Genomic DNA, 24,784 nt, shown 5'->3' with positions numbered 1-24,784 from the left:
AAAGCACCTTTGCTCCATCAGAGCTTAGGTCCCCAGGTCTTTCTTTGTTTGTTTGTTTCTCTCTCTCTCTCTCTCTCTCTCTCTCTTTTTTTCTGGCTGATTCTCTGGAGCGTGGAGACCCGTCATGCTCACTTTCCTGCCTGGGCTTCTAAGACCCCCTCGAGAGGGCGCCTGGTGCCTTCGTGAGCGATGCAAGTCCTGTGTCAAGGTCTTTATTGGTCCTCTGCGTAAACCAGGCAATATCAGCCTCTTTCTCTCTTTCACTTTCTTATTTTCAACTTCGTACCACCAGGTTCTGGCCCATTAAAGGACCCCAACATGTTATGTGAACTATTTTGCAATAAAGTTGTTTCAAAATCAAACTATAATTATAACCAAAACCTAATAATAGTTCCTTTTAAGAAAAGCATCCTTGGTAGATCCTCTAAACTTTTTTCTTTTTGTTTATGATCAGAAATGAAGAGGCTACTATAAAAAGAAAGGGAGGGAGGAAGAGGAGGCACAGGGCAAAGAAGGAAGAAAGGAGAGAGGAAAGGAAGGAAGAGACAGCTGTTTTAGTTAAATTTGGGTATAGAACCTCAAAAAGATATAATCGTAAGTTAGTGAAGCATTCAGAATTTAAGACAGACCTAAAAGTCAGATCATCTATCAGTCTTTATATGTATATACGTTTATATATATACACACATACACACACACATATGTACATATATACATTCCTCTGTGTATATTTTAAATGAGGGATTACATTAAATAGTAATTAGGTAAGACACACGTGGTCACTGGTTTTTGGTTCTCCTATGAAGTTTTTCACTAACAATGGAGTTGTTTTAGAGTTTGAGAAGAAAACTCAAGAATGTCTCTTCTTTCCTCAATTCTATTATATCTTGAGAGTTCATGATCAAGGATGGTCCTTGCTCACACTATAGTACCCAAATGATGGAGAACCATAATGTCTAATTAGAACTTTATCATTAACATTAGGTTACTTTTTATGGGATTCTTCTATTCTCTAATAGAGACAATTACAAAGTAAAAACAAGTAAATATTCTTGTTACACTATGCAAGATAAAAAGTAGATCACAGAAAATATGTCTGTTTCCCCCTTTTAAAAAAAATATATTTAACCTGTAGAGATGGTCTTGTTACAACAGAACAGTCTAACTTTTTCTGTAGCCTGCTTTTCTAGGGTCAGTATAGTAATTCCTCAAAATACATGGATGTAGGAAATACTGTTTATAGGATTGCCCACGGGGCCTTAAAGGAGCTACCTTTTCTGTTCCTAGGAAAACTAACACCTAACAAGCTCAATTTGTGTTTTGTTGTATTGCTAAGAGATAGCATATTTTCAATATCAAGAACCTAGGGATCAATCTCCTGAATAAATCCTTGGTTAATCAATTCTATAAATCACATGTACCCAGAAAAACTTAAGTTTTCCTTAAATTCTGTGTGGTAAAATTGCTGGCTTTCCATATAAACATCGTAGTAGCAGTTTAGTTGCCAAGTCGTGTCCAACTCTTGCAACCCCACTGACTGTAGCCTGCCAGGCTCCTCTGTCCATGGGATTTTCCAGGCAAGAATACTGGAGCCATATAAGCATAGTTTCAACTTATAATAGCTTTGCTTCTGCTTTTCATTCATTTTTTTCAGGTATTTGTTGATATATCTTTTTTTTTTCCATTTATTTTTATTAGTTGGAGGCTAATTACTTTACAATATTGTAGTGGTTTTTGCCATACATTGACAAGAATCAGCCATGGATTTTTCTTCTACTTCAAGGAATTAATTTAATGTTTTTAATGTTGTGGGAGTAACCATCATATCTGTGACTATAATAATGTTTAATCCTATACAGACTAATAATGGAATTGCTACTGCATTTTCAGTAGCAACTAATTTACTATTTTACAGAATGAATAAAGCCAATCTGAAAAGGATGTTTACTGTAGAATTTGAGCTATAGCATTCTGGAAAAGGCAAAACTATGCAGACAGTAAAAAGATCATTGCTTGTCAGGTGTTATGGGGAGGGTGGGGCCAATAGGTGGAATACAGAGGATTTTTAGAGCCATGAAACCGTGGCAGGAAGGGAGACCCTTTTGACTGCCTCTGTTCAATACACATACCAATCCATGAAGGGCTAATTCCTCATTTTCAGTTTTTTTTTTTTTTTTTTTTTTTGGTCTATAGGATATTGCTGTATATGCCACAGACACTAGCATCTTAAACCTAGATAGAAAATTGGCCTCTGCACTAAAGCTACCAAACTGTTAGCTTGAGTGTCACTGTCCTCCAGGAACCTGTCAGAGCTATCCATCTGGTCCCTTATCTGTTCTCCTTAGCTAACTGCTCAAGTGTAAAGCAACTTTCCCCATGTTCCAGTGATTTAATAGCTCCTACAAGTGCAGCCCTCACGACTCAGCTGGTAAAGAATCTGCCTGCAATGCTGGAGACCTAGGTTCGATCCCTGGGTTGGGAAAATCCCTGGGAGAAGGAAATGACTACCCATTCCAGTGTTCTGGCTTGGAGAATTCCCTAGACTATAGTTCATGGGATCGAAAAGAGTTGGATGCAATCGAGCAACTCACACACACACTACTACATCCAGAGCACCTGCATAAGTCCTCCCATGCCCTCCCAAACTTTAACTGTACCAGCTTTTTTTTAGCACATTGATCCTAATATTTTCTTTCTCACCATATGCCCTTTCCTTCCTACCCTCCTGCATCTACCTAGCTCATGTTTATAATGCTGATCTGTTCACTCCTGATAACACCCTGAATTCTCAAGTTTTCTGTCCTTTAGTTCTACACTCAGAAGAAATGAGTGTAGAACTCTACACTTCTACTTCCTCAGAAGTGCTTGAGGAACCCAGTGATGTATCATTTCTGTATCTGCACCCTTGTTAAAATGCAGAATCTGACTCAGGAAATCCCAGGTGGGATTCTGTATTTTAACAAGTTCCTAGGGGCAGTTGCAGAATGCACTTTGAATTGGGAGGATATAGGTGAGCATTTTTGAAAAGACTCAAATAGGATAGTTAGGTACAACAATTTTAATGTCAGTCTGCTTCTCAGTTGAGCCCACATCACTGCCTACTTCTGTATCTCTGTATAGAAACGTACCTTTATAGCATTCTGGATACATTCTCTAAAAGCTGCTTCACAATCCCTTTTCCGCCCCCCCCCCCAACCTTTTTTGCAAGTCAGTCATTCGTCCTGTACCTCTGAAAATAGTGGTCCTTAACCTTCTGGCACATTAGAACCACCTGGAAAAATTTTTAAATTCCGATGTCTACCACACACTGGAACAAAATGTTTTAAAACATGGCTGCAATTTCAAAAACTCAGTTGGTGATGCCAAACTTGTAACTAGGATTGGGATTCTCTATCAAAGTATTAAAAAAACACAAATGATTGGACCCAAGCAAACATTTTCCCAAAGAGCACATACAAGTGGCCAACAGGTATTTCAAAAGATGCTCAATGTCACCAGTCATCGGGGAAGTACCAATCAAAATCACAGTGAGTTATCACCTCACACTTGTGAGGGTGGCAACTTTCAAAAAAATAAGAGATAACAAATGTTGGCAAGGATGTGAAAAAAATACATTTTATACTGTTGTTAAAAATATGATTTGGTGTAGCCACTGTGGAAAGCAGTATGGAGATTCCTCAAAAATTGAAAATAGAACTACCATATGATCCAGCAATTCTACTTTTGGATATATATACAAAGGAAATGAAATCAGTAGATATTTGTACTCTGAAGTTTACTGAGCATTATTCACAGTAGCCAAGATATGGTAACAACCAAGTTTACGTCAATGGATAAATGGATAGAAAAAATGTAATACACAAACATTCACACACACAGTAGAATATCATTTACCCTCAAAAAAAAAAAATAAATCTTGACATTTGAAACAACATGGATGAATTTGGAGGGCATAATACTAAGCAAAATAATCCAGACAAAGATAAGCAAATACTGTACAGTATCACTTGTGTGGAATCTTTAAAAAATGTGAGCTGATGGCAAAAATAAGGTAGAATGGTAGCTCCCAGGGTTTGGGAATTGAAAGGCAATAAAGAAATGTAGGTCAACGGATATAAGCTTTCAGTTACAAGATGAATAAATTCTGTAAATGCATTGTATGACATAGTGACTCTAGTTAATAATACTGTATTGTACACTTGAAATTTGCTGAGAGAGTCACTCTTAAGTATTCTCACCACGAAAATAAAGAAGGGTGACTGTGAGGTGATGGGTGTGTTAATTTACTTGATTGTGGGAATCATTTCATAACACATACATGTATCAGCTCATCACATTTTACCTGTACTTAAATACATGTAATTTTATTTGTCAAATATAACTCAGTAAACCTGGGGAAAAAGACAAAACTATCCTTTAAAAATCTTGAAAGAAATAAAGCCATTTGTGTCAAGTAGATGAATGAAGAGAAAAGAGCTGAACAAACCACAGAGAACCTATGGCTTAGATGGTGGGCAAAGGAGGAGGGGCTGTTGAAAGAGGATAAAAGAGAAAGTCAGAGCTGTACTGGGAAATGTAAGGAGGAGATGCTATTGAAGAAGCCACTGGAATAAAATACTTCAAGAATAACAGCAAGTTTAGCAGTGTCACATCCTGTGGAGAGGTCAAGAAAGATGAGAAGTTTGAAGAGGTCTTTGGATTGGCAAGAACAAAGCCATTGGTGTATTCTACATGCTTGAAATTTTTCAAAAACAGAGTCGGAATTTCTGTTCAGTAGTGAGTTGCTACTTTCTACAGAAGTCCTTTCCCCACCTTTTCTTGATGACGCATTTAAATGTAAAATTTGAGAGGTGGGGGCAGGAAGAAAAGGATAGAAATTATTGCTTAGACATGAACTCTGGAGAAAAAGCAATAGTGATAGTCACTCAATTGTGTCCGACTTTCTGTGACCCATGGATAGTAGCCCACCAGGCTCCTCTGTCTATGGAATTCTCCAGGCAAGAATAATGGAGTGAGTAACCATTCCCTTCTCCAGGCGATCTTCATGACCCAGGGATCAAACCCGGGTCTCTTGCATTGTAGGCAGATTCTTTCTAGTCTGAGTCACCAAACTCTAGTGTCTAGTAAACATGGAAAAATAAATTAAACATTTATTTATAACAATGTTCTCATTTTTTATGTAGTTTATGTGGATTCTATTCTTTTACCATCATGAAAGTCTTTTGTGGTAAGCATTTAGGTTGAGAAAACAGGCTCAGTTGACCATCACATGGTCAAGAAGAGGCAGAATGGAGGCCAGATGTTGGGACTTGAGACTTCAGTTGGGTTTCCATTAGGTGTTACTTTCTCCTGCCAACTTCCCAGAAAGTAACAGAAGCCAGTGTGCTACTTTTATTGTGGCATGCACACAAAATATTAGAAAAATGGTACATTGACTTATTGTTTGTAGAAGAAATGAAAACATAAATGCTGTCTGAAAGAAATGGTTGCATTTTTTCCTAGTATAGAAGGAAAAGGATGCTCACTCTCTTGCTGTCTTCTTTTCTTTCTAGGTCTCTTTCCATCTCCCCTGCCCCCTCCACCCCCCTGCTGTAGAGATATTCCATTCATAATATTAGATTTTTAATTTGTAAGTTAGCTAAAAATGTGATGTAATTTAAAAGATTGATATAAAAGAAGCAAATATGTAAATTACTTCTCTAGGTTTCAGTTCAGATAAACTGCTGACAAACTAGAGATGATGAAGATAAGTGTCTACCACATGCTTACTTGACTGATCTAAAAGTTGCATTATTGAAAAATGGTCATGTTATATCCCATTAACAAAATATAGCTCTTAACAAAACCAATCAATAAACCAACAAATAATAGACAAAATTAGGAAGGACATTTGAATGCTTAAAAAACAGAAATTATAAGATGTTTTAGAGTATTTCAATCTTAAGACTTCACAAGATGATTCTTTCTTTTTTTTTTTTTTCTTAAAAGTAGACCAAGATAAAGGGGCTATGAGATGTGGTTTTTGTTTGCTTATTTGACTAACTTCTTTTTGAAAAACTTGTCAATGATGTGGTTAAACGTATGCTTCAGGGAAATTAAAAATTACTATAACTGAGATCTTCAATGGAACTTGGAAGTGGTTGAACCTAAGAATGTAAAGTCCAGTAATGTTGAATATATACTCTAATTCATCTGGGTCACTATTTTTGAAATGGTTAGGTTTGTGAACTAATTTAATGTCATGTTATTTGTAGTAATTTTCCCCCATTAAATAACAAAAGCAATAATGTAGATGTTAGTAAAGTGAATATGTTGATTTATCAAATCTTTGTAACCATAATGTATAATAGAACAATAGTAGTATAATTTTTGTTATACAGTAAAAGTGATCAGAGCAATAAATAAAAATGCCAATTTGATAAAAATATTTCTGGGACCAACATATAAAAATAACCAGTTTACTCAGCATCATCATGATAGAATATACTTTCTAATTTAAAAAATATCTGATTATTACTCCTAAAGGAATAAATTCATGTGATTTTTTGAACAGACTTAGAAACATAAAAAAGATAGGTTGGGAACTCAAAGTTAGGTAGAAGTTGGAAATCACATCTGTTGAATATCATTATAAATTCAGGACCTTTTTACAATATGAAAGGCATTACATAATTCTTAAAAATTACTCAGCACCACAGTTAAGAGTTAAGGCTTAAATCTAAAGCTCTACCAAATCTTAATTTACAGTCTTTTTATAGTAAGCACAAAGGAGTAAACCAATCTCTGGATATAGAATCTCAGGTTTCTTTAGAAGACATTCACATTCCCACATTGGATAGGATCATGAAGTATGTATGGCTCTAGCGCTATTTTGGTTTTGCATACAATACTCTATAATGGCTATTTTGGTTTTGCATACAATACTCTATAATGAGCTAGTAATAGTAGATTATCTCAAAATTCAACCCAGAGAACCATTAGGACTTTTAACAAGGAACTGGCTAAAGCAATTGTTCTTGCCCGCATGCTAAGTTGCTTCAGTCGTGTCTGACTCTTTGCAAGCCTGTGGCCCCTAGTCCGCCAGGCTCCTCTGTCCATGGCGTTCTCCAGGCGGGAACATTGGAGGAGGTAGCTGTGGCCTTCTCCAGGGTATTACTCTCCTGCATTGACAGGCGGGTTATTTACCAGTAGTGCCACCTGGGAAGCCCCAAAGCAATTGTAGGTGCTCGCTAAGCAAAGCCAAATTCTGTCGGGCAGGTAGTCCTGAAAGGAAGATGATGAGCAAGCAGGCCAGAACCTCAAAAGCATAAGCTTAAGCTTGGAGTCTCCATGAATTCCAAGGTCTGTGAACAAATCTGTATGAAAGACAAGCTAAGCAACTGCTTTTCAAATACTTGGTCTTTTCTACTTAAAGATTTTATGTTTTCCTTAATAAATTCTGAGTGAATCTTGCCACAGTACATGGGCTTTAAAATACAGTTTTGGCATATTATGATTGCATTGGACATGCAGCAAATAAATTAGAGAAATTAGACACTTGGCATAAAGAAAATGTATGCTGACTTCCACAAGAATATGTCTCTGTGCATCTACTGTATTAGGTGTTACTATTGCCTTCTAGATCAAAACTTATTGATCCTAAAGAAAGGTCCTTGAAATCTGTTCCCTAATCCCAGTGATAAAGGAAGCACATCAATTCTGAACTAGCACTATGAGTTAAAATATTAGAATCCTTTCAAAACTACAAAGTGTTAAAAATCACTTAATACTTAAAATTAAGGAAAGAGAGGCTGTGCTTTTCAAAAGAAAGAAAAAACAAGACCTCTTTTGAGGTTGAAAGGAAAATACCATTTAAATACTTAGGCTTTAACTTTACAACAGTTTAAAGAGATATACATTTTTTGGGTGTATTTTTAAATTAATTTAGTTTTTAATTGAAGGATAATTGCTTTACAGAATTTTGTTATTTTCTATCAAACCTCAACATGAATCAGCCATAGGTATACATATATCCCCTTCCTTTTGAAACTCCTTCCCATCTCCCTCCCCATCCCACACCTCTAGGTTGATACAGAGCCCGTGCTTGAGTTTCCTGAGACATATGGCAAATTCCTGTTGGTTATTTATTTTACATATGGTAATGTAAGTTTCCATGTTATTCTTTCCATACACCTCACCCTCTCCTCCCCTCACCCCATGTCCACAAGTCCATTCTCTATGCCTGTGTCTCCATTGCTGCCCTGCAAATAAATTCTTCAGTACCATCTTTCTGGATTCCGTATATACGTGTTAGTATACAACATTTATCTTTTTCTTTCTGACTTACTTCACTCTGTATGATAGATTTTAGTTTCATCCACCTCATCAGAACTGATGCAAATACATTCCTTTTTATGGCTGAGTAATATTCTATTATACATATGTACCACAGCTTGTTTATCCATTTTTCTGTCAATGGACATCTAGGTTACTTCCATGTTCTAGCTATTGTAAATAGTGCTGCAATAAGTAATGGGATACATGTGTCTTTTTCAATTTTGGTTTCCTCAAAGAATATGCCTAGGAGTGGGATTGCTGAGTCATATGGTGGTTTTATTTCTAGTTTTTTAAGGAATCTCCATATCATCTTCTGTAGTGACTATATCAATTTACATTTCTGCCAATAGTGCAAAAGGGTTCCCTTTTCTCCACACCTTCTCCAGGATTTATTGTTAGTAGTCTTTTTGATGAATGCCATTCTGACTGGTGTGAGGTGATATCTCTTTGTAGTTTTGATTTTCATTTCTCTAATAATGAGCAATTTTGAGCATCTTTTCATGTGTTTGTTAGCCATCTGTATGTCTTCTTTGGAGAAATGTCTGTTTAGGTCTTTTTCCCACTTTTTGATTGGGCTGTTTGTTTTTCTAGTAGAGATATACATTTTTATTAGCATTTGGAGAATGTGTTGAAAATAGTTAAAGCGGAAGATTCCAAGACAGTATCATACATGAATAGGCTGAAAGCATTTCTGCCAGAGTTTTAGGAGTTGAATAAAGAGAGATTACATATTTCTGTAGCCTGGTCAAATTTGTCAAGGAAATGGTTTTATACAAATAATTCTACTTCAAAGCTAATAAATACATAATTTGAAATTAAAAATGTGAATCCACAAGAGAAATATTTATATTAAGAGCTATCTTTTAGTATTTTATATACCATATTAAGATTAAAGAGAGATCTAGATTGATGTATCCATAGACAGATTACAAAAATGTCAAATGGGGTCTAAAAGATAGTTTATGAATGGTCTTTTCATATGGTCTATTCATATGCAGAATTATGACTCATTTACTAATACAAGTGATCCACATGCTATTTCAAATCCTATTGAGTTTCAGTAAAGCATTAAGATTAGTTTTTCTGTATTCTTGAATGAGATGACCTGAAACCTTTTTGAACATAATAATAGGAGTGCTTTAAAATCAGTATTTTTCACATATGTTTATGTGCTTCTATAGTAGAGGGATTACAGCTGTTCTTAAACCCTTAAAGAGGAAGAATATCTGATTGCAATAATGGCTAAGAAATAATGTTTCCAAATAAGTCTCTCATATGTAAGTTAAAGGAGATTTGAAAAGTCTCTATACAAATTAAATTGCTTGATCCATTTTTATTGCATGCTTATTATTTACCCGGCAGCATGCTAAACTCTGGAAATAAAAGATAATTACCATTTAGACATTTTAAAGAGTTCCTAGTCAAATTGGGAAGGTAAGCATGAAACCGAAAAAAATTGCAATGCAGTGTGGTAAATCCTCTTACAAAGACATTCTATGAACTTGAGCATTCAAGGGGAGTAAATTGAGATAGGCAGAAAAGAAGATTTGAATAGTGAGGCATATTCACAATAGAAATGTTCCAGTATTACATACTCATCCTTCATGGGGCCTGTGTGTACTAGAAGGAACAAAACAGCAATGATTTTTCTTGTATTTCAGTGTGGTTAACAAATGTGATCTTGTTTTCCTACATAGAAATAGAAATGTTTATTTTATCCATGAGTAACTTGTACCTTGGGGTTAAAGATAAGATTCATTTTATCCTTATTCCAGTTTGTGAAAATCTGTACCTACTTAGGAACAGCATGAACAATGACCTCTTACATGTGATAGACTTCTTGACCTTCTTAGCTAGGCAGTGAAATGATGCTTATTATATTAAATAGAAATAATAGCCATGATATATTTATCATGTGCTTGTTTTACATGAGGCTCTTTGCAGTTAACTTTATATGTATTACCTCATCCTTCCTTCGTAAGAATTCTCTGAAGTAGATAAAAATGTTATTTTCATTTTCCAGATGAGGAAATAGAAGTGGAGTGGTTATTTAATCTATTTAAAGTTTCACACTTAGGAAGTGATGCTGTTGGGACTGAAATTCAGGTTTACTTGATAAGGCTGGTGTCCTTAGCCACTGTAGTGGTTTAATGTAAGTGAACTCTGAAGCAGAAGGCAAAGTATAGACAGAGGGAGAACTTAAATACAAAGTCTCTAATTAAACAAGACTCGTGGAATTAAAAAATAAGAATTAAAAAAGCCAAATAGCTTGAATTTCAAGGAAAACATTTTTCTTCCCTCAAAAAATTCTCTTGTGTTTATATTGTGTTCTCTTTTTGTTTAGCTTTAAAGAATCTTTCTAATTACCACTGATTCCCCTATTGTTTGCGTCATATGAGAATGTAGGGAGTACTGTCTGCAGTGGCACATAGAGTGATAAGCACCTCTCAACTCAGACTGAGGTCTAATGTTCTTGGCATTTTGTTCCACATTTATTTCCATTATTCTATTTTCAGAAGAAAATTCTAAACTATATTTGCCATCTCTCTAACTCATTATAATGGCAAATTGGTTTGGAGGAAAATATTTATTCTTCTAAGACATTTGGATAAGAATGATAAGTTAACATTTCTCTATAATGGGATTAATTTTTAAACAGGATTTCTTCTCATTAGATAAAATTTTTGATAGAACTATATAGGTGTTTTTACACCCTTAACATGATTTTTCCTTTTGTACCTTTTATTTTTTACTTGAAACTATGAATTTTCTTTATATTGAAAATGCTCAAAGGCTCCTCTGGTTAAGTCTTCTGCATTTAGTCAGTTCAAGAGTGTTCTGTTTTGCAGATAAACCCACTGAGGCCTTAGTGGTTGATAAATTTTGCCAAGGTCCTGCAACTTGCAAACAGTATCATGGGGCTTTATAATCAGTCAGCAGTTTCCAAAGTTCCAGAATGCCATTTCCAAACAGAAAATTAAGTTAAAATGTAAAAATCACTCTGGCTTTATATAGGTTTTACAAAGAGCAAAGTATTTCTTTTCAGTACTATACAGAGAAATGGTTCTGTAACAATTAGCTTTAACTGGCATTAAATTTGAAAATAATTCTTAGCTCATTTTCTAGGAGGAATAATACACTGAATTTTGTAAAACCTGGTGGTTAGCACCTCACACCCTCAACCACAATCACAGAAAGCTAACCAATCTGATCATATGAACCACAGCCTTGTCTAACTCAATGAAACTATGAACCATGCCGTGTAGGGCCACGCAAGATGGACAGGTCATAGTGGAGAGTTTTGACAAAGCGTGGTCCACTGGAGAAGGAGAGGGAAAACCACTTCAGTAGTCTTGCCTTGAGAACCCCATGAACAATGTGAAAAGGCAAAAAGGTAGGACACTAAAATATGAACTCCCCAGGTCGGTCAGTTCCCAATATGCTGCTGGAGATCAGTAGAGAACTAACTCCAGAGAGAATGAAGAGACGGAGGCAAGGCAAAAACAACATACAGTTGTGGATGTGACTGGTGATGGAAGTAAAGTCTGATGCTGTAAACAGCAATATTGCATAGGAACCTGGGATGTTAGGTCCGTGAATCAAAGCAAATTGGAACTGGTCAAACAGGAGATGGCAAGAGTGAACATCAACATTTCAGGAATCAGCAAACTAACATGGACTAGAATGGGTGAATTTAACTCAGATGACCATTACGTCTACTGTGGGCAAGAATCCCTTAGAAGAAATGGAGTAGCTATCAGAGTCAACAAAGAGTCTGAAATGCAGTACTTGGATGCAATCTCATAAACAACAGAATGATCTCTGTTTGTCTCCAAGGCAAACCATGCAATATCACAGTAATCCAAGTCTATACCCCAACCAGTAATGCTGAAGAAGTTGAAGTTGAATGGTTCTATGAAGACCCACAAGACCTTCTAGAACTACCACCCCAAAAAATGTCCTTTTCATTATAGGGGACTGGAATGCAAAAGTAGGAAGTCAAGAAACACCTGGAGTAATGGGCAACTTTGGGCTTGGTGTACAAAATAAAACAGGGCAAAGGCTAACAGAGTTTTGCCAACAGAATACACTGGACATAGCAAACACCCTCTTCTGAAAACACAGAAAAAGACTGTACACAAGGACATCACCAGATGGTCAACACTGAAATCATATTGATTATTTTCTTTGCAGCCAAAGATGGAGAAACTATACAGTCAGCAAAAACAAAACTGGGAGCTGACTGTGGTTCAGGTCATGAACTCCTTACTGCCAAATTCAGACTTAAGTTGAAGAAAGTAGGGAAAACCATAATATCATTCAGGTATGACCTAAATCAAATGCCTTATGATATACAGTCAGAGTGACAAATAGATTCAAGGGATTAGATCTAATAGATAGACTGCCTGAAAAACTTTGGACAGAGGTTTGTGACATTGTACAGGAGGCAATGATGAAGACCATCTTCAAGAAAAAGAAATGCAAAAAGACAAAGTGGCTGTCTGAGGAGGTCTTACAAATAGCTATGAAAAGACGAGAAGCAAAAGGCAAAGGAAAAAGAAAGGTGTGCCCTTTGAATCCAGAGTTCCTGAGAATAGCAAGGAGAGATAAGAAAGCCTTCTTCAGTGATCAATGCAAAGGAATAGAGGAAAAAAATAGAATGGGAAAGACTAGAGATCTCTTCAAGAAAATTAGAGATACCAAGGGAACATTTCATGCAAAGATGGGGACAAAAAAGGACAAATATGGTATGGACCTAACAGAAGCAGAAGATATTAAGAAGAGATGGCAAGAATACACAGAAGTACCATACAAAACAGATCTTCATGACTCAGATAATCACGATGGTGTGATTACTCACCTAGAGCCAGACATCCTGGAATACAAAGTCAAGTGGGCCTTAGGAAGCATCACTATGAGCAAAGCTAGTGGATGTGATGGAATTCCAGTTGAGCTATTTCAAATCCTAAAAGGTGATGCCATGAAAGAGCTGCACTCAATATGTCAGCAAATTTGGAAAACTCAGCAGTTGCCACAAGACTGGAAAAGGTCAGTTTTCATTCCAATCCTCAACAAAGACAATGCCAAAGAACGTTCAGATTACTACACAATTGCACTCATCTCACATGTTAGTAAAGTAATGCTCAAAATCCCCCAAGTCAGGCTTCAACAGTATGTGAACCTTGAACTTCCAGATGTTCAAGCTGGATTAGAAAAGGCAAAGGAACCAGAGATCAAATTGCCAACATCCATTGGATCATCGAAAAAGCAAAAGGGTTCCAGAAAAATAACCTGTTTTATTGACTATGCCAAAGCCTTTGTATGGATCACAATAAACTGTGGAAAGTTCTGAAAGACGTGAAAATACCAGACCACCTGACCTGCCTCTTGAGAAATCTGTATGCAGGTCAAGAAACAACAGTTAGAACTGGACATGGAACAACAGATTGGCTTCAAATCAGGAAAGGAGTATGTCAAGGCTGTATATTGTCACCCTGCTTATTTAACTTATATGCAGAATACATCATGAGAAATTCTGGACTGGATGAAACATAAGCCGGAATCAAGATTGCCAGGAGAAATATCAATGACCTCAGATATGCAGATGACACCAACCATATGGCAGACAGTGAAGAAGAACTAAAGAGCATCTTGATGAAAGTGAAAGAGGAGAGTGAAAAGGTTGGCTTAAAACTCAACATTCAGAAAATAAAGGTCAAGCATTTGGTCCCATCACTTCATGGCAAATAGATGTGGAAACAGTGGCAGACTTTATTTTGGCGGGCTCCCAAATCACTGCAGATGGTGATTGCAGCCATGAAATTAAAAGGCACTTACTCCTTGGGAGAGAAGTTATGACCTACCTATACAGCTTATTAAAAAGCAAAGACATTGCTTTACAAACAATGGTATGTCTAGTCAAAGCTATGGTTTTCCAGTAGTCATATATGAATGTGAGACTTGGACTATAAAGAAAACTAAGTGCTGAAGAGTTGATGCTTTTGAACTGTGGTGTTGGAGAAGATTCTTGACAGTCCCTTGGATAGTAAGGAGATCTAACCAGTTCATTCTAAAGGAAATCAGTCATGAATATTCATTGGAAGGACTGATGCTGAAGCTGAAACTCCAATTCTTTGGCCACCTGATGCAAAGAACCAGCTCATTTGAAAAGACCCTGATTCTGGAAAAGATTGAAGGCAGGAGGAAAAGTGGATGACAGAGGATGAGATGGTTGGATGGCATCATTGATTCAATGGACTTGAGTTTGTGTAAACAGCAGGAGTTGGTGATGCATAGGGAGACCTGGCGTGCTACAGTCCATGGGGTCGCAAAGAGTTGGATACAACTAAGCAACCAAACTGAAACCTCAGTTTTATGACTTTTTTTCAAGCACCTCAACCTCAGCTGTCCATAAAGTGGATTTCTTTTCCTGTGGCATCTGGCGAGTTCAAGTTCTGGTGGCCTGTACCCAGAGTGTTTTGAATGATGGAGACTGGGTAATGTAGCAGGCTTCTGTTTTTGCCTGACTAGCATCTACTGGAGAGTCTTCATAACAACTTTATTTTCTTTGGGGAACTGTCTACTCTCCATTCTAAATTTCTCAGTTCTGCCTCAAATCCAGGCCAGACCTTCCACAACTTTCATTGTGCATCTTTTTGTGATTTTTGTGGGGAAACTATTAGAAAATGAAAGCTCTCATTCTGCTGGAGGTGGCTAATATAGACAGATGAGAACCTGGCCATCATTGTGCCTCACGTGGAGACCATTCTGAGAAAGAAGCCAACCCAGATGCAAGCTGAACAAAGAGATGGAAAGAGAAAGTTTTCTGACATCATTATATGCACTGGTTCATCCATGCTTGATGCCAGTTCATGTCTTGGCTGATTAATTCCTTTGTGTTTAAGCCAATTTAAGATGGGTTTCTCTACTTCTTGATGATAGTTTTATTTCATGTAATATTTCATTAGAGTGACTATGGTAATTCCTAGATAACTTAGCAACTAAGAGCAAAGAGCTTTAGGCCCTAGGTAACAATGGAAACATCAAGCTTCATCAGCCTAGTGATGAAAAATGTCCTGAATTATTAACTGTGGAATCTTTGTACTGAAGTTGGCTTAGAGACAGTGTCAGATATCCACACAGAAAGGAGGTATCAATTTCTGTGGCAAGGGAAAAGACTGGTCCCTAAACTACCTTATCTATCCATTAGTCTTTGACACCTTAAAATTATTTGAATCTTCATATTTTAAGGAGATGTTCAGTATGCAGAGATGGTATACTGGCTTGGATTTTTACTGGTATAGACATGACTAATACAGTGTCAACTACTACTTATAATACTCTTTTGTGTGCATCACCTGCACAAACCCTCGGAATAACCTGGTGAGCAGAAATCTTACCTGTGTTTCATGAGTTAGGAATCTAAGAAGCAAAGTAAATTCTTCAAAGTTACATTGCTAATAAAAATTTGTTTTCTGAATATTTAAGAGTCCTCCTGCACTTTCCCCTACCCCCTCCCATTATTAAGAAACCTGATAGAAGCAGGGCTGCTGAAACTGAAGGAGAAACTTTGGGCAGTGAATTCTTGGTTTTGTAAGAAATTGTTGCTTTGAAATGAGAAAAACTCTTAGAAAGCAAGATTGAGTTTTTCTGAGACAGCCTTATCAATCCTAAACTTACTCAGGACCAGCCATGACTCAGATGGAATTCTGAGGGTGAGGATTTAGGACATGCAGGGTTGGAATTTAAATGTCTATATGAATTCTCTTTTAGATAGCCATCCTTCAGATTTCAAGATAATTACTTTGTACAGTCATGTGAAATCTGTTTACATTTTCTAAAATTGAGAAATATTGTCCTTTACAATGCCTGGTAATATGTGTAGAAATAGGAGAAATTGATTCTTTTTGTTTGTTGAAATTTTATGAGCCTCCAGGAAACAATTTTCTGCTGTGCACTCAACTCCAAAATCAGGATCTGCTTGTGACAGCAAAGGAACATAATGGCAGCAGTGTCGCACCTTCTATGTAGGATGATTATAATAATTAGTGCCAGTCAACAAAGACATCTCTCCTGGGAGAGACGCTATTGGAGGTTCTGTTGCCTGAAAACTTGTGCTAGCAAGTTTAGGTCTGTATACGATGGAATGCACCAGTGTTAGGTATACACGGATATTACCACATTGATTGACTCATTTTAACACATGTACAGCTTATGCCCCATGTGGTTTTCCTCAGTTAGGCAAAGTTGAAACACAAGGGAGAGATAATAGTGAATGAAAATATCTCAGGTGACATTTAGGTATTTTGCAGTATAGCTTTGTTCGCTGTGTACAGTATAACTTCTGAGAGACTTCAAAATGATCTATTTGTGGTTCACAAAAAATTTGGGTGAAATTTTACTGTCCTTCCTTCTTTCTAATAGAATAAAATTAAGAATATGCTTGAAAACAGGTGGATAGTTTGAAAACCAGGGAACAAGCTTTCTGTTTACATAGAAAGATTTATGATGAGGTTGGGAATTTGAACAGGGCAGTAGGAAAAGTATGGTATCATTTTATATCTATTTAGTCTGATATTAATCTCCATTTAAAATCTTTGTTGTACATGGCTCATCAATCTGTAAATGGAGTTTAATGGGAGTTATGATTTTTTATATGAAAAAGACCTAAGATAAAATTAGGAGTTTTAGAAGCAGTAAAACAGAATCTGAGACCCATTACATTCGTTAATCATTAGCTGGGTAAATGGGGCCAAAATAGTTTATTCTTTGAGGAGCAACCTTTATATCTATAAATTGAGGGAGTACAAATAAATGATCTTTAAAATTCTTTCCAACGTGAGTATCCGTGTTTCAGTGAGTAAAAGAAGGAGAAAGGCAACTTGTCAATCATAGTTCATAAAGGATTTGTGGGAATAAAATGCAAGACCAGAGTAATGAATGATTTTTTTTTTCTTTCATTATAACTAAGGAATCTTTTGGGAGATTTTAACTCCCATTAACTGTATTTTTAATAGATGAGCTGGATGTATGTTACCTGTTTATAAAAGCTCGTGATGATGTTTTGAACCACCAATAAACAAATCAGGTTTAAAGATTAATGGTGATGAGCTAATTTGACTGAGCGCTTAATGTATTCCAGCCCTGAGTTAGGTGCTTTGCTGTATGATTACTTTTACTCTCACAAAAATCTATGAGATACAAATATTAATACCCTCATGGACTTGGACAAAAATATTAAAGAAAAGGTATTGCCTTGTTAGGAGGAAGATCTTTTGGTTTCTTTGTTTTCCTAAGGCATCATCTAGCTTAAAGTGCAAGCAAAACCAAAAACAAGAAAGGCAGTAGATTGAGTCATATTTGAAAGGACATTTCTTCTGGACAGGATGGCTTAGTTCATACTCCAGTGCAATACAAACTTCAAATCAATAGCAATGATAGATAAAATATAAAAATAGATAAAACATAAAAGACAAATCAAGTAAATACCTCCATGGGCTAGAAACAGAACAGAATTACAGAGACTTGAATAGGCAGAAGCCACCGGCTTGTTGGGATCTGAGTCCAAAAAATTTAAGTGAGAAACCAGATTTTTCAGGGAAATTAACATTAAAAAGAGCTTTTTGTTAGACTACAGACTAAAACCAACTTCACTGAAAAAGTCAAGGGTTGGGTGGCTCCCAACATTTTCCCCACTGACCTGGTCCAAATTTCCTACCTCATCATAAACAAGGAATAAGAAATGATGGCTCAGAAAGTTGACCTGCGGTCTGAGGCTGCAGCTCCATAGGTCATCATGGACTCGCCTGTCACCCTGCAACCAGGCATGGACAACAGACCTTCTTCCTCCACCCCAACAATCATATCTAAGATGTTTCACACAGCTTTTTGGAAAAGGAAGTCTATAATGCCATTGTAAGAGAAAACTGCAAAACTGACCTAAAGGAGTATGTGGATAGGGAGAAAGAAGTAAAATAAAACTAAGCCCAAAAGACAAATGACCATAGCTTAAACTAAAAAAATAGGTCTTCACTTAAAATTTCAAAATGCTAGTTAGTAAAAAGAATTACTAACAAAATGAACGACTAGTAATTGAATTTATTCCAGATGAAAGTAATTTTATAGAAAATGTGGCCAAATATTTCAAATAAGTATGTTTAGAATACTCATAAAATAGTACATATTAATTTTACTTAGGTAAAAATGACACAAAATATGCATGTATATACATGTATACACACATAGACATATGAGAAAGGACAATAACTTTGACTTCTCCATTCTGAAAAGAGAAATAGATGCTATAAACAAATTAACAAGAGCAACAACAACAACAAAAAAACATGGATGGGAGAAGAGCTTTGTAATAGTTTGAGAGGAATAAATATGTTTCCCAATATATAATCAACTTCTAAATTAAGGGAAAAAATGACAAAACACCAAAGTAGAAAATAAACATATAATAGACATTTTACAAAAGAGGGAAGTGATTATCAGTAAACATTTCCAAGGTTCAACATTATGGTGACCAGGGAAATTTGAATTAAAACAATAATAAAATATCATTTTGACTAAGTTCTGTCAGAAACTTGAAAACATGACTGTATCAATTGTTGTGGAAGATGAGGAAAACTGAGGACTCTCTAACATTGCTACGTTCTGTGTAAATAGGTCCACTCCTTTCAAAGAACAACTTTTAGAAGAGTTGATAATTTGAATGTGCTAAATCCTCATGACTTCACTTTGTATAGACATTCTTGCATTTTTATAAGGACACATAACAGCTATGGCAGCTATAGCATCAACAGTAATGGTAGCACCTAACAGAAGTAAAATAACTGTGCTTTGCAAATTTGAATTCACATGCAAACTAAGGGGTCTCCTGTTAAAGTGCATTTTCTGATACAGTGTTCTAGGGTGAACCTTGAGAGTCTACATTTCTCACAAGCTCCCAGCTGATGCTGTTTATTCCTGGACCATAATTTGATAGCTTACCTGGTGGCTCAGATGGTAAAGAATCAGCCTGCAATGCAGGCATTTGATCAAAACCGGGGTTTGATCCCTGAGTTGGGAAGATGCCATGGAGACAGAAATGGCGACCCAGTATAGTATTCTCTTCTTGCCTGGAGAATTCCATGGACAGAGGAGCCTGGTGGGCTACAGTCCACGGGGTCACAAAGAGTCAGACATGACTGAGCAACTAACACACAATTGGGGGCTTAGGCATGTGGGGGACTGTTACAGAAAAAATGGAAATGATTTGGATGCTCATCAACAGAAATGAGAAGAATTTTTGGTTTATGAAGTAGAATGTGACCCAGTACTCAAGAGGAATAACTTGTTGAAGGAATGAGCAAGTTGCAGAATGGGATGAACTTCATAACCATTTATGGTTGGAAAATACACAAAGTAATGCTATGTATTATTTATTAATGCACACATAGACAATAATGGCTTATACAGTTTCATAGGGATAATAATCCCTATATTCTAGCCAAAGATTAATGCTGAGAGAGGTGGGGGGTATGAGGAAAAGATGGGGACAGAGAGAGTTAGGCAGAGAGCTTTTTATCTTTAGTGCCTTATTTTTAGCAAAAGAAAAAAATGATGCAATTATTATAAAATATCATTTGAGTTTAAGGTATCATTAATCTTTAAATTTTTCAGTATATTTATTTCTAAAGAAAGTAGAAGAAAGGATCAAAGAGATGAAGGGAAGGATTTCTGAGGAAAGAGGGTCAGTCAGGGCTGGAGATTCCAATAAAGAAAGGGGAGATTTGCTGAAAGTTATTTCTAGGGTGAGAAGGATTTGAGGAATAATATGAAGAAAAATAACTTTTTAAAGTTTCCCCTCTGTGTTTCACAGTGCTGCATGTTACCTCAGTAAAAACTTAGAGCAGACACCCACAAATGAAAAATGTGTTAAAATTTATGTCTATCAAAAGCTTATCAGATCTAAAATACCTAAAGATTCAGACTATAAAATTAATTTCTATAGAATGAACAAAAAGATTTTCTGTGGCATGAAGGAAAACTTTCACAGTTTTCAAGTATAGTAGCTCTAGTAAATTTAAACCAAAACCTTTTAAAAAGTACTATTTTTGCATATTTAATAGAGAGGTTGAGAATAATTATCTCCAGAGGTTATATAAGCTAAAGATCTATAAAGATTAAATATAGTCATGTTTAATACATTCACATTTAGTTCATAGTAGACATGAAAAACAGTAACCATAACTTTTCATAAACCTCTTAGTTCTGCAATCAAAGATTAGAAACAGGGAGCAATTCTTACTGTCTGATGGATGTAAAGGGGGTCTTAGGCCATCTATTTAATATTAATATGTATAATCTATTCATATATGTGAGAGGTTTTTTCTTTTGTATACTATTCTTGCTATATTGATCTTGAAAGTGAAAGTGAAGTCACTCAGTTGTGTCTGACTCTTTGTGACCCCGTGGACTGTAGCCTACCAGGCTCCTCCATCCATGGGATTCTCCTCCAGGCAAGAGTACTGGAGTGGGTTGCCATTTCCTTTAAACTCTAATATTTATCTAGAACAGATGCATGTGTGTATACTTTGTTTAGCAAGTCCTTTTTATGGGTCTTCATTTTTGTTGCTGTTCAGTCATTCAGTCATATACAACTCTTTGCGACCCCATGGACTGCAGCACACCAGGCTTCCCTGTCCTTCACCATCTCCCAGAGTTTGCTCAGACTCATGTCCATTGAGCCAATGATGCAATCCAATTGATCTCATTGCCTGTTTCTCCTGCTGCCCTCAGTCTTTCCTAGCATTAGGGTCTTTCCTAGTGAGCCGGCTCTTCACATCAGGTGACCAAAATATTGGAACTTCAACTTCAGCATCAGTCTTTCTGATGAATATTCAGAGTTGATTTCCTTTAGGATTGACTGCTTTCATCATTTGCTTTCCAAGGGACTCTCAAGAGTCTTCTCAAACACCACAGATCAGAAGCATCAATTGTTCGGCTCTCAGCCTTCTTTATGGTCCAGCTCTTTGACTATACACACCTTGTCAGCAAAGTAATGTCTCTGCTTTTTAATACACTGTCTAAGTTGGTCATAAATTTTCTTCCACAGAACAAGAATCTTTTAATTCTATGGCTTCAGTCACTGTCTGCAGTGATTTTTGGAGCCCAAGAAAATAAAGTCTGTCAGTTTCCATTGTTTCCCCATCTATTTGTCATGAAGTGATGGCACCGGATGCCAGGATCTTCATTTTTAAATGTTGAGTTTTAAGCCAACTTTTTCACTCACTTCTTTCACTTTCACCAAAAGGCTCCTTAGTTCTTCTTCACTTTCGGCCATAAGGGCGGTATCATCTGCAGATCTGTGGTTACTGATATTTCTCTTGGCATTCTTGATTCTAGCTTCATCCAATCCAGCATTTTGCAGGATGCACTGTGAATTTAAGTTAAAGAAGCAGGGTGACCATGTACAGCCTTGGCATCCTCCTTTCCCAATTTGGAACCAGTCCATTGTTCCATGTCCAGTTCTAACTGTTGCTTCTTGACCTGCATACAGGTTTCTCAGGAGGCAGATGGGGTGGTCTGGTATTCCCGTCTCTTCAAGAATTTTCCACTGTTGTGATCTACACAGTTAAAGACTTTAGCATAGTCAATGAAGCAGATGTAGATGTTTTTCTCTAATTTCCTTGCTTCATTTTTAGTTGATCCCTAAAATCTATTGTATGGTGGTATTGCACCAGATATTGGATGAGTCCAAATCTTACTCAATATTAGAGTATTGATCGCTGAATGATTGTAAATCCAGAGCTGGTCTGAGCATGGGCATATCTGAAATATGAATATATTACAGTTTTCCGTACAAAAACAACCAATAGAAGATTTCTGTTTTCAGATACTTATGTATATATACACATATTCATTTGAAAAGACTCTGATGCTGAGAAAGATTGAGGGCAGGAGAAGAAGGGGACAACAGAGGGATGAGATGGTTGGATGGCATCACTGACACAATGGACATGGGTTTGGGTGAACTCCAGGAGTTGGTGATGGACAGGGAGACCTGGTGTGCTGTGGTTCATGGGATCGCAAAGAGTCAGACACGACTGAGTGACTGGACTAAACTGTACCGAACTGATGTATATACATCATTATTATGAGGAATTGGCTCACATGATTTTAGAGGATGAGAAATCCCACCAAGGAAGTGTATTGTTCAGGTATAATTCAACCTGAGTCCAGAGTAGGAAAAAATGAGATGTTCCAGCTCTAGCAGTGAGTCAGACCAAAAGGGGGAATTCCTACTTTTTCTGCCTTTGGCTCTATTTAGTTCCTCAAAATACCCACCTATATTGGGGAAGGAAATCTGTTTTCCTGAGTCTATTGATTCAATTGCTAATCTCACCCAGAAAATGCTCACAACACATCCAGAAATACTGTTTAATCAGGATACCCCATGACCAGTCAACTGGCATGTAGGGTAATAATCAGAGTAAATATTCCAGGTCCTACCATGTGACCCTGAAGTAGCTGGGAATCAGCAGAGTTGAGAAGTGAGGAAATAGAGTAGTGAGAAGAAAGGTGCTTTGAAAAGAGAGAGCCACAAATAAGAATGTTATTTGTGAAGAATAACATTGCTAATTAAAGAGAAAGAAAAAAAAAAAAAAAAAGGAAATAGCTAATTAGGATTAGCCTAGGGAAAAATTTGAAGAATGCAAAAATTGTTTTCATTGGCTTTCTAGCTTTGCTAGTTGTTTTACTTATTTATTTATTTTTCTTAATTCCTTCCAACACCTATTGCAGACTACCAAGGCTCTCAGTATTTCTGACCACCTAGTAGCTCCCTTCAACTTTCCACAGCCCTATCCAGGGGATATCTCACTCAGGTTTACCCTCTTAATTTATGAGCCATTTTCTTGAATATTCTTGTGTTCAATAGCCAAAAAGATAGATACCATTGTTTATTGTTTCTGAGTTCTCCTAAAACACTGATTCTGACACTCTTCAATGTGGGGAAGGAGTTTTCTCAACACAACCTCCCTGCCTCCCCCTCCGTCTCCTGCCAGCAATGCTCTGAAAGCAGTTGGATGTCACGCAGTTCAACTCAGTTCTAACAGCATCTACCCAAAAAAAGCATCTGATGCCTCAGGTGAAGGCCTCAATCCCACCAGACTGCCTCACTTCAGATGCCAATCACAAGTGCAGGCTGTTAACTGTGCTTCTGAGCAAATGGCTATAAATCAAAGGTTCACATGATCCCTCCCTTGGGTTTGATCAAATTTGTTCAAGTGACTCACAGAACTCAGAAAACCAGTTTACTCATTAGATTGCTTGTTTATAACAGGATATTGAAGGGTATGACTCAGCAGTCAGATAAATAGAGGTATAGGGTGAGATCGTGATGAACACAAGAGCATCTGTCCAGTGGAGTTTAGGGTCCAGCGTGATGGCAAGTTGGGAGCATTCTGGTTCCCCAAATTGAAAACTCCCCAAAATATTTCCTTTGGGCCATTTATGGAGGCTTCATTTCTTAGGCATGATAGACTCAACACACCCCTGTTGCCTCCTGGGAAATCAGAGGGTGGGTTTGAGAGTTAAAGCTTCTGTTTATGGTTGGTTTCTCTAACCAGTTGCTCCAGGCTTCCTCCTTACCCCTATCTTCCAGGGATCTCCAAAAGTTACCTCATTAACATAAAACCAGTTTTAATGGAAAAGGGCTTCCTATGCATAACAAGGCACCTACTCCACCTTTATGCCTTTGAAGTGATTTCAGGAAATAAGGACAAGAAATCAAAGATGTTCTTGTTGCTGTTACTACTCAGGAGATTCCAAGGGTTTTGGGAATTGAGACCTAGGATTTTTGGATGAAGATCAAATACATATATTTGGTTATCTGAATGACCAAATATATATTTTTCATAATCCACAATATTACACTGGTTATTAATACAAGCAAAGCAGTGGAGCAGCAAGGCCAAATGAAATGTCATATTGGTTTCCACTCACTAGCAACTTTGGCCAAGTACTTCACCTTTTCGAACTCAGTTCAGTTTAGTTATGTTGCCCAGTTGTGTCTGACTCTGTGACCCCATGGACTGCAGCACGCCATGCTCCTCTATCCATTACCAACTCTCAGAGTTTACTCAAACTCATGTCCATTGAATCAGTGACGCCATCCAACCATCTCATCATCTGTCATCCCCTTCACCCCCTGCCTTCAATCTTTCCCAGCATCAGGGTCTTTTCAAATGAGACAGTTCCTCACATCAGGTAGCCAAACTATTGGAGTTTCAGCTTCAGCATCAGTCCTTCCATTGAATATTCAGGACTGATTTCCTTTAGGATGGACTTGTTGGATCTCCTTGCAGTCCAAAGGACTCTCAAGAGTCTTCTCCAACACCACAGTTCAAAAGCATCAATTCTTCGGTGGTCAGCTTTCTTTATAGTCCAACTCTCACATCCATACACGACTACTGGAAAA

The 24,784-nt window shown here is 37.0% G+C and overlaps 1 pseudogene; it reads right to left on the bottom strand.

The window, feature by feature from the left end:
* LOC136172972 (prostaglandin E synthase 3-like) overlaps positions 1–24,784 on the bottom strand; it is a 50,525-nt pseudogene that overhangs the window by 9,149 nt on the left and 16,592 nt on the right.

The sequence above is a fragment of the Muntiacus reevesi genome, chromosome 8, assembly GCF_963930625.1.
Source record: "Muntiacus reevesi chromosome 8, mMunRee1.1, whole genome shotgun sequence".
NCBI lineage: Eukaryota > Metazoa > Chordata > Mammalia > Artiodactyla > Cervidae > Muntiacus > Muntiacus reevesi.
This window is presented reverse-complemented; position numbering and strand designations above follow the sequence as displayed.